This window comes from Myotis daubentonii, chromosome 1 (genome assembly GCF_963259705.1).
Source record: "Myotis daubentonii chromosome 1, mMyoDau2.1, whole genome shotgun sequence".
NCBI lineage: Eukaryota > Metazoa > Chordata > Mammalia > Chiroptera > Vespertilionidae > Myotis > Myotis daubentonii.
The window spans coordinates 147588124-147602468 of record NC_081840.1 but is presented as its reverse complement, the minus strand read 5'-3'; the positions used below and the strand labels follow the sequence as shown (position 1 = coordinate 147602468).

The window sequence follows — 14345 nt, the reverse complement described above, 5'->3', positions numbered from 1 at the left end:
GCTGAACAGTAACTCTTAAATGTTCATAAAAATTTTTTTCATTAACTTGGGATTATAATGCCCTGGAGTCCATCTTAGGACTGGTCTTTTTAGGCAAACACCACACTAATTAGTAATGATGAAAAAGAATGGCTATCGTAAGACTCAAATGAGCCCCAATCATAAGGGGCTTATATATGTAGAAGAGAGAAAATATTTTTCATTAAAAATGCAACTGATATTTTTATTTTCAAGAATAAAATTATCATTGAAATTAAATCCAAATTGATATAGACAGTGAATTGACTTGCAAATGTCAATCACAAAAGAGGAACCCTCCTTCCGCCTTAATGGACATGGAATGAATGTAATTACCACTCCATTTTAACCTTGGTTTAAATAACTATAAAGCAGAACGATTTTGCTAGTAATAATTGCAGTAAAGTTGCTGAATAAGTGCAGAGCTGATTGATGCTTCTTTGAAAATCTTTAATACCACAAACTTTTTTTAAAAAAATAAATTTTTACTGACTTCAGAGAGGAAGGGAGAGGGAGAGAGAAAGAAACATCAATGATGACAATCATTGATCGGCTGCCTCCTGCATACCTGTTACTGGGAATCAAGCCTGAAACTGGGGCATATGCCCTGACCAGGAATCGAACCATGACCTCCCTGGTTCATAGGTTGATGCTTAACCACTGAACCACATGGCCAAGCATGACTAACTTTTCTTAATGCACAGCTGAGGCAGTTACTGAGTCAAGGGGTCTCTCTGAGGGAATGTTACTTAAGAGGATAATAAGGGGGGGGGGGCGGTGGTAATCCATGGAAGAACAGCACTCCAGGCTAAGGAGGAGCTGGTTCAAAGGCCCTGAGCAAGAATGAGCCAGGTAGGTATAAAAGAACCTCTTGGCAGTAATGGGAAGAGGTCAGAACATTTTGGTGTTACCTCTATTTCTCTTGCTGGCATTTAGGACAACAATCCAATGATAAAGGAAGCAGCCATGTACCCGATTTCAAGCACTCAAGGAAGCTTGAAATCTAAGCCTCTCCTGAGAATAAAATAGACATTCTCATTGCTAAGGCATTTATGAAAGAAATGTCTTCACTGGAAAACAGAAGCTAGCAGGGAAGTTGCAGGACAATTGGGAGGCAGCCAACCTTCCACTGATGCAAATTATATGTATGATATAGTGCCAGGAAGCCCCAAACCTACTGTTTGCAGATGGTGCCAAGCGAATCCCACCCTGGTCCTCACAGCAGTTTACACTCTGTCTCGCAGCAGATCCTTTCTGCGAAGAGTGGTGTGGGGCAGAGGAGGGTAGCTCTACAAGGTGGAAAAAGTGAGAGGTTAAATAACGATGATGCTTTATTGTTATGTTTTGTTGGTTTCCTGGGGGTGGCAGTGAAAGCAAGAGCTATCTGACCCTGTCCCCAAGAAGACACTGGCGCTAACAGGTACCAGCATCTCAGAAGGAGAAAAGCAACTTGGCCGTTCATCCCATGGACATCTCCTTACTACACGACAGACCCTGTTTGGAGGTGCAGCGTGAGAGGCAGCATTCCCTTCCCTCACAGGCTCACCTTCTCACATGGAACAAACCAGCAGATAAACAAGAAGACTGTGGTAAATGTCACCTAGAGAAGTCAGTCAAATAAGACCAGGGCTGATGTGGCTGATTTAGAGCAACCAGTCAAGGGGTCTCTCTGAGGGAATGTTAAGAGGATAATTGGGGGGGGGGGTGTCCATGGAAGAACAGCACTCCAGGCTAAGGAGGAGCTGGTTCAAAGGCCCTGAGCAAGAATGAGCCAGGTAGGTGCAAAAGAATAGAAAGGCCATATGATCAAGGAGTAAAGAAAGGCTCAGGGCAGAGGCCAGGCCACCCAGGGCTTTGCACAGAGGCAGAGGGACCGGCTGCATACAGGGCAAACAGGAGACTACCTGTATACAATCTGTCGCCTTCAAACCAAATGGTGGAAGGTTCCCTTTGAAATACATACAGCTGCTGTGGCAGCGGTTCTCAACCTTCCTCATGCCGCGACCCTTTAATACAGTTCCTCATGTTGTGGTGAGCCCCAACCATAAAATTATTTTCGTTGCTACTTCATAACTGTAATTTTGCTACTGTTATGAATCGTAATGTAAATATCTGATATGCAGGATGTATTTTCATTGTTCGCGACCCACAGGTTGAGAACCGCTGGTTTAGTGGATTTTTAGAATAGACTTTATTTTTCAGAGCCATTTCAGATTCATAGCAACACTGAGCAGAAAGCACAGAGATTTCTCATAGTTCCCCTACCCCCACACATGCATAGCCCCCTCCATTATCAACATCCCCCCCAGAGCGGCATATTTGTTATGACTGAAGAACCTACATGGACACAGCATTATTACCCGTATCACATAGTTTACTGTACATTAGGGCTCACTCTTGGTGTGTACTTTCTACAAGGTTTGGCAAATTTATAATGACAGGTACCTATCATTATGGCATCATACAGAGCAGTTTCACTGTCCTAAAAATCCTACGTGCTCTTGTGTATTCATTGCTCCCTCTCCTCTTTTAATGGATTTTAAGTAACTAAAGTCTGGCTTGTGGATGGAAGTAAACATATGCTGCCAAAGTCCAGGTCTACAGTTCCTAGAAGCACAGTATGAATATCCTAAGAGCACAGCCTGAGATCAACACACACACACACACACACACACACACACACACACACACGCACACACAACCTGACAGTTGATCTATGTATCTTTTAACCACCTTACAAATTTTGTTAAAATCCATGTTTTACAGTCCCAGGATAGCTACCTATCTGCAACCAGAAACTGATTTTCTATTGAGATATCACTTTCACCAAAAATATTCAACTGCTGGCAGAGACTCAAGAATGAATGTGTCACTCTTAGGAATATACCCATGGAAAACGAAAACAGTCGTCCACATGAAACCTGTACGAAAATGTTCACTGCAGCGTAATTCCTAATAGCCAAGGAGTGGAAACAATCCAAATGTGCACCAACTGATGAGTCGGTAAACAAAACGTGGTGCATCTTATAAATGAAAACTATTTGGCAATAAAAAGGAATGAAGCGGCGATACATGCTTCAGTGTAGGTGAACCCTGACAACATTATGCTAAATGAAAGAAGCCAGTTTCAAAAGACCACATTTAAGTGAAAGGTGCAGAATAGGTAAATCCACAGACAGAAAGTAGATTAGTGGTTGCCAGGGACTGGGGGTAGCGGGAAACGGAGTGAAAGCGAATGGCTTTCTTTTTTGGGGGGGTGCATATGTTCTAAAACTAGTGGTGGGGATGGTTACACAGCTCTGTAAAACCACCGAATTATCCTCTTTAAAAGGGCGGGTTTTATGGTATGTGATTATATCTCAATAAAACTGTTATAAAAATAAAAGACCAGAAGTGTACCTGAAATGCAGTGTGGAGATGAAATACACGTCTACGGATCAAAAATGCCATGTTCCAGTAAGGCCCACCAGAGAGGTAAGCAGCTTAGTTTCATATTTCACACCCTGTACAACACTCTCAGTGGGACGTGTCTAACACTCTGGAAGGCCCACCCGCCCTTGGACGGTGTTTTTCTCGTTTCACGTGGAACGTTACTCCAGCTATTGACTCCCCTCTCTCTCGACTTCACTCCCATCCACACTCACCTGACCCTGCTCCCAGCCACTGTCATGTTTCCCCTGGATTACAGCAATCTCTTCCTTACCCCACCCCCGAATTTCCACATCAGTCTTTCTAAAATTCTACTCTCCTACTTTAAACCCTTCAGAGGTCCCCATAATTGAGACATTTCTACAGCACTGAGATTCTATTAGGGAAAAATAATGTATATTCAGTCAGGTTAGTAAACCAGCGGTTCTCAACCCTTTGGCGGTCGAACGACCCTTTCACAGGGGTCGCCTAAGACCATCCTGCATATCAGATATTTACGTTACGATTCATAACAGTAGCAACATTACAGTTATGAAGTAGCAACGAAAATAATTTTATGGTTGGGTCACAACATGAGGAACTGTATTTAAAGGGCCAGAAGGTTGAGAACCACTATTAAACGAACCAAAGGGGTCATGTGGCCCTTAATATTGAAGGTGCTTACAAATGCAGCCTCCAGGCACCCCAAAAGGCATCTGTCCCTGACTCCAGTGACTGCGGGAGTGTTAACATCCACCAAAGATCTCACTGGGTTTTGCTTTGTACCTGCCAACTTGAGCTGCTCTATCATAAGAATCGATTTAATTACCTATTTAGGAAGTTGAGTTAAATTAGTTCAGAGGGCATGAGTGGGGGGGGGGGGATATGGGGTAACGTGGGGATAAGGACACATATGTAATAACTTAATCAATAAAAATTAAATAAATAAAATAAATTAGTTCAGAGCAGTGATTTTCAAATGGTGTGCCACACAAATTTTCAAAACATGCAATACCTGACTATTTAGTCAGGGGCACTGATCTCTTTTCCTTTTGATTGTCACATTAAAAAATGACAACAGCACAGTTCACCAGTGTTTTGTTTTATATTGAGGTGCTCAGGTTGGAATAAAGTGGTATAAAAAGCAAAAAAAAAAGAAAGAAAGAAAGAAAAAGACAATAGCTGTCTGGTATGAATGAGTCAAAAATATATCTTTTTTTGTCAGATCAGCAAAAAAACACAATATTTTTGGTGTGCCACAGAATGCTAGTAATGTGTGCCAGGAGAAGGAAAGCTTGAAAATCAAGCTTTAGAGAAATGCCTGCTCAAGTAAGAACTGGACTAACAAAGAGATTTCTCGAGGAGACACATCCCCAAGGGCCAAGGCTTTTCGGATACCTACACACGCGGCCATATATAGAAACAAGCCCAGCGCGTCAAACGGGGAGAAGCTGAAGTCAAAGTAGCTCATAAAAGAGCAACGTTTTGTTCCTTAGGTAGGAAGCACAAGCCGAATGAACAAGCAGACAGCAGCTCTTGGGCCACAACTTAAGTCTGTGGATGATTATAATTATTTATGACATGGTCTTAATTACACTAATAATGTTGTCAGCTCACAGATTTTATTCACTTACATGGCTAAATGTGACTTTCATCCAGTCATATTCAAAATGTGTGCCCTTGCCTGGCTGCTGTGGCTCAATGGTTGAAGGTTGTCCCATGAACAAAGAGGTCGCTGGTTCGAGTCCCACTCAGGGCACATGCCAGGTTGTGGGCTCGATCCCCAGTACGGGGCGTGCAGGAGGCGGCTGATTGATTCTCTCTCATCATTGATGCTTCTATCTCTCTCTCCCTCTCCCTTCCTCTCTGAAATCAATAAACATATATTGAAAAAATGTTTTCAAAGAAAAAAGGGGGTGTGTGGTAGAATGCAAATTTGTGCTTACTAGTCCAAAGATTCTTTTGGTATACATTCTAATGTTGTGTCATGTTTAAAAAGGACCCATTTTTTACAGTGCCACAGACACTCATGATTTATATTAATTTTACGTATATGTACCATGCATAACTTCAGAAAAGAATAAAGTATATAACGTATGAAATGTGACCGTGAGAAGAACAATGCAGAGTCAGAGAGCCAGAAACAGAGGCCAGGGGTCCTTGACCACAGACGAGCTGGAAGAGGGCTGGCATTTCTGTGACTGGAGGCTGTCCCACCGGCTCCTGGGAGGGAATCCCTCCGAGGCAGCAAAGCTCAGGGGCTGGGAGCAAGGATTCTGAAACCCAGCATCACACTCAGCTCCTGTGGGACTCCCGGCACAATACCCTGCGCCTCAGTTTCCTCATCTGTCAGAAGGGAAAACAACAGCACTAACCTCAGAGGGTCTTTGAGAGCCCTGAAGGAGTTAGTGCTTATAAAAAGCTTAGAAACAACACCTGGCATACAGTGTGCACTATCCATGTGTTAGCTGGCTAAAACAGAGACCCGACTAGGGGTAATCGAATGTACTAGTACTAGTTAAGTCTTACGAAATGACTCTGGCTCTCAACCCCTTGTTCCAGACTCTGAGAAAGAGTGTGCATGTCTACCCCTGTGTGTGTTGGAAGCAGGGAAAACAAGCTTTTCTTCATATAGCTCTAAAATGGTCCCTTCAGGTCTGTACACAAGAGACAGTGAGCAACAGCAAGACCAGGGAGACTCCCATAAGACATTACACGCTAGTAGTTCATTGTGCCCCTCAGTAAATTCCAAAGCCTAAGTTTCTAGAGTCTCTTTGGGAAGAACCACGGCAATGGGCTCACATAAGCACCTCTAATGACAGGGAAACAGCTGCTCCAGAAACCACCCCTTATGCCCATCTCCCCAGCCCCGCTTCCAATAGGCTGAGGAGCGGCAGTTCCAAAATTGGTGGGACAAGTTCTCTAACGTCAGGAAGTGACAAAAGTACGGCCACACACCAAGTGAACCTGATGCGTTGAAAAGCGATTTCCCCCACAAGGCTGTGTTTTAAGTCTAAAGGACTTGGGAGTCACTGTCTGGTGAAGGAACAGCCATAATCATCTCAGGGGATAAAACAGCTCAGAAAAAGATTCCCATTTGTCACAGTTACCTCAGGTTCTACCTAACAGTTACAGGGGGGGCTTCCAATTACGAAAACTCTTGTGGTTAAGGCACATCCTATGGTAAGCTGGAAGACAGGTAATATTTTTTTAAAAGACTAGTTATTAGAGAACAAATCGTAGCTAAAAAGGGACCTTCGTTCCTTCGGATGTTCCCGTACCGCACATGGAAGACACGATGCAGCTGAGCTTCCGTGGCTAGTCCACACGGCTCCGGATGAGCTGATGCCCCAGCGATGTGGCCACCTTTTTCATCCCATTGGCCAAAGTATGCTGCACTTATGGCTAATGTTTTAAATAATTTTTCTTCAGATGAAATAGTGTTCATCTTAAAGTTGTTAATCAACTGTAGTAACGTATTTTCATTTTAATACTTGTGGGGTATCGCTAAAGCCACTGAAGAAAGAAGAAAGAGGAATCTCCACTTGCAGTTCACAGGCCTCAGCATTCCGCAAGGAAGGAGAGTGGGAGGTGCACGTAAGATGAACCCTATGCACCCTGGGCAAACACCACCTCCTAGACCAGTGATGGTGAACCTATGACACGCGTGTCAGAGGTGACACGCGAACTCATTTTTTTTTGGTTGATTTTTCTTTGTTAAATGGCATTTAAATATATAAAATAAATAACAAAAATATAAGTCTTTGTTTTACTATGGTTGCAAATATCAAAAAATTTCTATATGTGACACGGCACCAGAGTTAAGTTAGGGTTTTTCAAAATGCTGACACGCCGAGCTCAAAAGGTTCGCCATCACTGACCTAGACTTTCGATTCTCTCTCAGACTGGATTAGCGCCCCTTCATCAGCTCCACGTGGTCCCACATGTTTTCTCCACCATCGCAGTTTGCTCCTTGCAATTATTTAATCAAGTATTGGTAAAGCTTAACCTGTCTCTCTTCGGTCAGACTGCAAATTCCATGAGGGAAGCGACCACACCTGTCAGTTCCTCTGCTGTCTTCCTGGCACGCAGCTGCCTGTGCACTAGCTTCCTCTTTACAAGCCAGCCGGCTGTGCTCCTGAGAAGTCCCAGGTGAGCTCCTTGCAAGGAAGAGGATGTCACTGAAGTGATCTTACAAAGGACATGAATACTACAAAGCCCACGCGATGCCTTGAAGGTTTTCAGAAGCAGGTCTGAGGGAGGAGGAGGGAGGAACGGAGCGGGAGGAATGACCCACTAATTCAGATGGATGATTTCAGGATAAAATAGTATCATGAGAACGCAAACAGTGTTTTCTAATTATAGACTTAAATTTAAAATATCTTGAAAGTTCACTCTGTACTTTCCTCTGCCTAATACAGGTTGCATTCAAAACATCCCAGAAATAAGATTTTTTTTTTTTAAGTCCAGAGAGTAAGGTTGAACAACAGATTAAAATGCCCTGTATCTGGCAACCTCTGCTTTCGATAGTTTTTCTGTTGGGTCTCCCATGAAGAAACAACTGCCGATCTAATTCTTTCTTCCTTGACACAAAGTTGTTATTGTTACGCCTGGACTCCTAAAACTCCTTAGAGTGACATGAAGGTCATGTACAGTGAAACTTAAGTAATTATTTAACTTACTGAAATGCTTTCAGACCTTCTGCCACAAAAGGAAATAACCCCTTTATACCTTTACACTGAAAGTGCAAAAGTGTTTACTCTTATTGTTGAACAAAGAAACGCAAATCAAAAAAGCGAGCTACTATGTGTTGCATAGTAAATCGGCGCTCCCCCCAAATCATCAAGCTGCTCTCCAGGACTATTGTAAAATACATTTCTAATATCTTATAAGTACACTAAGAATGTGAACAAACGTTAAGCTCTGAGTCTCTGACACTGTTAATAACAGTGAAAAACTGGAAATGACGAAGTGTCCTACACAACAGGGGACTGCTTAAATAAATGGTGGTGGATGGAGACAATGGAATATGATATAGTCAGATGTACAAAACAATATATGTATGATCCTATTTATTCTGTTTTTTTTTAATTTCTTTAAACATATTTTTATTAATTTCAGAGAGAAAGGGAGAGGGAAAGAGAGAGAGAGATAGAAACATCAGTGATGAGAATCATTGATCAGCTGCCTCCTGCACACCCCACACTGGGGATTGAGCCCACAACCCCGGCATATGCCCTGACCAGGAATCGAACTGTGACCTCCTGATTCATAGGTCGACCTCAACCACTGAGCCACACCAGCCAGGGGCTATTCTGTGTGGGGTTTTTTTTTTAAGTTGTATGTGTAAGCATAAACATGCTGGAAAGATAATGCAAAATGAAAATGTTAACAGGTGATAGATACATAGATGACTTAAGTTTTCCTTTTGCTTATCCAGGTTTAAAATTTTCTGAAATGACCATGAGTTGTTATTATCACGAACAAGTAAAAGAGAAAAGATGAGTTAAGAACTCCCAACACAAATTGTTAAGTATCAACTACCATATTAACAGTCTCTTTAAAAAGTTTATTGCAATAAGTACACAGTCTATTTAATATCATTATGTACTAAGGATAAAAATAGTAAGCCTCATTTTTTTCATTTTGGTCGCTATGTGTGGGGCGAGCAAATAAAAATACTCTGTCCTGAAAGCTTAAAAGTTTTCTTTTCAGCAAGATGCCATGTGTGGTGATGTGGCACCGGTAGCATAATTATATAGTTCATAAAATTAAAATGTACATGTTTACTATGATGATTACTCTTGCTCAAATAAAAGTCTCTCTTTGAAAATAAAAATGAAACTAGACATGAATAAATATGAATTAAGATAGAGACAAATTTGGGAGGTGGGGATTATTAGAAATAGGGCTTCCCGAGAGAGTTCACCTCCAGTGAGGGAGAGGGGATATTTGGGGAGAAACAGAGTAACTCCCCAGGATATACATAAGTATTAGAAAACTTTAAGGACCCTGTAGTGTACACACCAGAGTAGGTTAACAGAATGAGCAGACCAGCTTATACCTGAGTAATTGAGCTAGAGCTAAACTTATGCTAACTCTTCAGCTCTTGCTTAGAAGTCTCCTGTAGATTCCCAGCCATTCAGGTCTCTTGGTTCCGTCATCTATTTCCTCAATTTTTTTTTCTCTCTCCTAATCTTTCGTTGTCTTAAGATTTCTAAGAGGCTGTTTACTCGAGCCTCCTCACTAGTTATCAGCAGTTTGCTTCCATTTTATGAGAAGCTTGTTTTAGAAAAGGAATAATCTGTACTTAACTATAAAAACTTTATTTGGTTTACCTTATCCGTTATTACCCACATCAGACACCCTCACCAAACAGGTTTCCAACATTCCTTCTATGCAACCTCAAACAAATTACATACTGGCTTATCTGCATAACTCTCTCTATCACAAAGCAGCATCTTTTAATTGAGGTCTTCTTTTTTTTTTTTTAAATATATTTTATTAATTTTTTACAGAGAGGAAGGGAGAGAGATAGAGAGTTAGAAACATCGATGAGAGAGAAACATCGATCAGCTGCCTCCTGCACATCCCTCACTGGGGAAGTGCCCGCAACCCAGGTACATGCCCTTGACCGGAATCGAACCCGGGACCTTTCAGTCCGCAGGCCGACGCTCTATCCACTGAGCCAAACCGGTTTCGGCGAGGTCTTCTTTTAAGCCTTGGAGGAAGGATCATGTTTAGAGAACAAAATGAGAATGAAGAAAGTTAACTTTCAGGACTCCAAAGAGCTATTTGGTGTCCAAATAAAGGAACATTAAAGTACCAAGAACAACTGAAAAGAGGAAGAAGAAAGAAGGGAAATGAGGGGCACACTAGAAGTTTGTGCAACTGAACCTTGAGCGAAACAAAGAGAGATGAAGCAAAGCGCCCAAAGGCCTGAAATGATGGGCACATTTCAGGGACAGGGGTCAGAGGTGAGCGGCAAGATTCAAACCAGAGCTCTGCTGCTGGTGGAGCCCAAGGCATCTTTCAGGGTCTAATGGACCATCCACAAAATGGATGATGATAGTGACCAATGAACAGGCAGCCACATGCTTTCATTCTGCGCTTTTAAGCCATGTGTGGTCAGAGGCTGTACCTCAGGATACGGGAAGGAACAGTTTAAGGAGTAAACATTATGAATGCCATTATTAATAACGATACTACTCTCTTGCTTTCAGAGTACAACCCACAGGCCTTGGATAGCTAACATACCATGATCTCAGAGTACGGCACCTTTAAGAGAAGGGTGAGCTTGAGCAGTAAATGGAAAAAGAACCCTTGAGGTCTTCCCCCAACGCACCGGTTCTCAACCTGTGGGTTGCGAACAATGAAAATACATCCTGCATATCAGATATTTACATTATGATTCATAACAGTAGCAAAATTAGAGTTATGAAGTAGCAACAAAAATAATTTTATGGTTGGGGGTCACCACAACATGAGGAACTGTATTAAAGGGTCGTGGCATTAGGAAGGTTGAGAAGCACTGCAAGTGTCTAAAGGTAGAATTCTGATTCATCCTTGTAGAAGGGTTTACAGATAGCAAATAATCCCAGTTTCCCATCACACTTCTGAACAGACAGACACAAATGTATAAAGGAAAGGCAAGCATGTGCACTCTCTCCAGTGAGGATATACACACTCATGTTTCACTTTTTATGGTACTTTGTTTTTTTTTATTTTATTGACTTTTTTTGGGGGGGGGGAGTTGAGAGAAGGAGAGAGAGAGACATCGATTTGCTGCTCCACTTATGTAAGCATTCATTGGCTGATTCTTGTATGTGCCCTGACCTGAGATCAACCCCACAACTTTCGCATATCAGGACCACACTAACCAAATGAGCTCCCCAGCCAGGGCTAAACAGTCACTTTAACAGACCCAGCGAGCGGAAAGTCAGTAGGGACACAGGAGAACTCACCAACACAATCAATCAACTGGACTGAATTGACATCTACAAACTACTTCATCCAAAAACAGCAGAATACATATTCTTCTCAAGCTCACAAGAAATTTCACTATGATAGACCACATTTGGAGCCATAAAACACACCTTAATAAAGTTAAAAGAATGGAAATCATGCAGTGTCTCCTCTGAGACCACAGTTAAACTAGAAATCAGATAGCTGGAAAAGTCCAAAATACCTGGAGATTACACACTCCTAAGTAATACACTGGTCACTGAAGAAATCTCAAGAGAAATTTAAAAACAATTTGAACTAAATAAAAAATGAAAATGCAACTTATCAAAAATTTATGGATGTAGAAAAAGCAGTGCTTGAGGGCAATTTATAGCAGTGAATGCGTATATTAAAAAAGAAAATCTAAAATCAATAATCTAAGTATATACCTTAGAAAACTAAAAAAATAAAAGCAAATTAAATGCAAAGGAAGTAGAAGAAAAATAACGATACAAAATTAGAGCACAAATCACTGAAATTGAAAACAGGAAACCAACAGAGAAAAATCAATGAAAACAAATGCTGGTTCTTTGAAAAGATCAATGAAATCAATAGGCAAGCTAACTAAGGAAAAAAGAAAGAACACACAAACTACTAATATCAGAAATAAAAGGGAGGACATCACTACAGATCCCATGGATGATAAAAGGCTAATAAAGGAATGCTATGAACATCTCTATGCCCACAAAACTGAAAATATAGATGAAATAGACCAATTCCTTCAAAGACACAATCTGTCAAAACTCACACAAGAAACAAACCATCTGAATAGGCCTATAGCTATTAAAGAAATTGAATCAATAATTAATAAGCTTCCAAAACAGAAAGCACCAGGCTCAGGTGGGTTCACTGGTGAATGCTCCCAAACATTTAAGGAAGAAATGATACCAGTTCTCTACAACATCTTTCAAAAGATAGAAACTGGGAGACTACTTCCTAATTCACTCAGTGAGGCCAGCCTTACCCTAATACTAAACCAGAAAAAAAAAAAAATTACAAGAAAACTACAGACCAATATCTCTCATGAACAGATACAAAAATTCGCAACAAAATATTAACAAACTGAATCCAAAGGTGTATGAAAATAATTATACACCATGACTAAGTGAGATTTATACCAGATATGCAAGGATGATTCAACACTTAAAACCCCATTTTTATAATCTATCACTTCAATAGTCTAAGGGAGAAAACTCACATGATGATATCAACAGATGCAGAAAAAGCATTTGATAAAATTCAGCATCCACTCATGATAAAAACTATTGGTAAACTAGAAAAAAGGTGGGGATTGCCTCAACTTGATAAAAAAAAAAAATCTACAAAATAACCTACAGCTATTATCAGACATAATGTTGAGAAGCTCACCAAAGATAGACAGATGGCAGATAAGCTTACGAAAACAGGCTCGACATCATATGTCACAGGGAAACGCAAATTAAAAGAACAATGAGAAATCAGTCCACCTATTACAATGGCCAAAATCTGGAAAACTGACACCACCAAATGCTGGTGAGGCTACAGAACAACAGGAACTCTGGTGGAAATTCACTGCTGGTGGAAACGAAAAATGAGACAGCCAATGGCATAAAAACACTGTCTGTACTTTCTGCTCAATTTTCTATAAACCTAATACTGATCCAAAAAATAAGGCCTCTTAATGTACAAAAAAGTACTTCTCATAATTACCGAGAAACACATTCATATTTAAGATTGCAATCATTTTTTCAAAAATAAATATGAGAAATACTCCAAGTATTGTGATTTAAGCTGTAAAGCAACACTCAAACATTAATGGCAAAACAGCGTTCAGTTATGTCCTTTAAGAACAAATGACAATGGCCTTGGCCAGCGTGGTAAGTGGTTAGAGCATTGGCCTGTGCACTAGAGGATTTCAGGTTCGATCCAAACCCTTACCGGCGCATGTGGGAGGCAACCAATCAATGTCTCTCTCACATTAATGTTTCTCTCTCTCTCTCTCCCTCCTCCCCCCTTCCACTCTCTCTAAAAATCAATGGAAAAATAAAAATAGCCTCACTCTATAGGTGAGGATTAAAACACACACACACACACACACAAATGACAATTTGCTCAAGCACAACCACTGATCTAAATTCGCCTTATAATTCAAAAGCACTTAAGGCTTCTAAATGTAGAGAACATTCTAAACACTGCTTAATGCTGATGAAACAACATCTGTGGTCAAGGCAACACTCCTATTTGTGCTGTGACATGTTCAGATCTGTAATTCCATCGTTGCCCCCACAGATTTTCATGTTCTATGTACATATTCATCCCAGCAGACATGAAGGCAATGCTTTGTATACCAGATGGCAGGGCACATCCTATGCCTGCTGACATTAAAGGCTTTATTCAGCATGCAGCACAAGCACATATAGGGAGGGGCTTAGCACCAATCTATTATGTGCCATCTGCAAAACTGTACGCTGATGAAAATACACGTAAGATCTGCTTTGCTTCCAAGATGACATCTTTACAACATCCCTTCAGAGTATTCTCACGGCCAAAGGCTCCCTTTCATGGAGCTCCCTAAGTGACAGGTTCCCAAGCCTGTGCCTCAAGGAACCAACAGCCTTGCTATCAGCTAAGAAGATGAAGCTAACATGAAATGTATCTGCCAATAAGACAGAAATCTGACTACAGAAATAATGGCCGGGTCCCAAAAGATATTTTTCTGCCATTTGCAAAGTTCCATGTGATGTTAAATGAAAACATCTCAATTTCAAACAGCCTTCTGAGGGCTCCTGCGGATTCTATCTGTAGTTCATAACTACACGGGGAAACTGGCTGGTCACCCAAACACCTTCTGTAAAGTAGCTCTCCACTGCACAGTAATCTTACTCTTCAGCCCCAACCCAAAGGGTATAAGGTGTTTGAGCGTTTTCCTGTGAACG

General features: G+C 41.1%; 1 protein-coding gene across 9 annotated transcripts in view; it reads right to left on the bottom strand.

Moving 5' to 3' along the window:
- Positions 1-14345, bottom strand: part of SGMS2 (sphingomyelin synthase 2) — a 93439-nt gene that overhangs the window by 60680 nt on the left and 18414 nt on the right. For 7 of the 9 annotated variants that reach the window (XM_059661904.1, XM_059661873.1, XM_059661894.1 and 4 more), the window contains exon 2: positions 1197-1307. The exons of the other annotated variants lie outside the window; for them this stretch is intronic. The gene's annotated coding sequence lies outside the window, so the exon portion shown is untranslated. The remainder of the gene's footprint in view (positions 1-1196; positions 1308-14345) is intronic. 9 annotated transcript variants of the gene reach the window in all.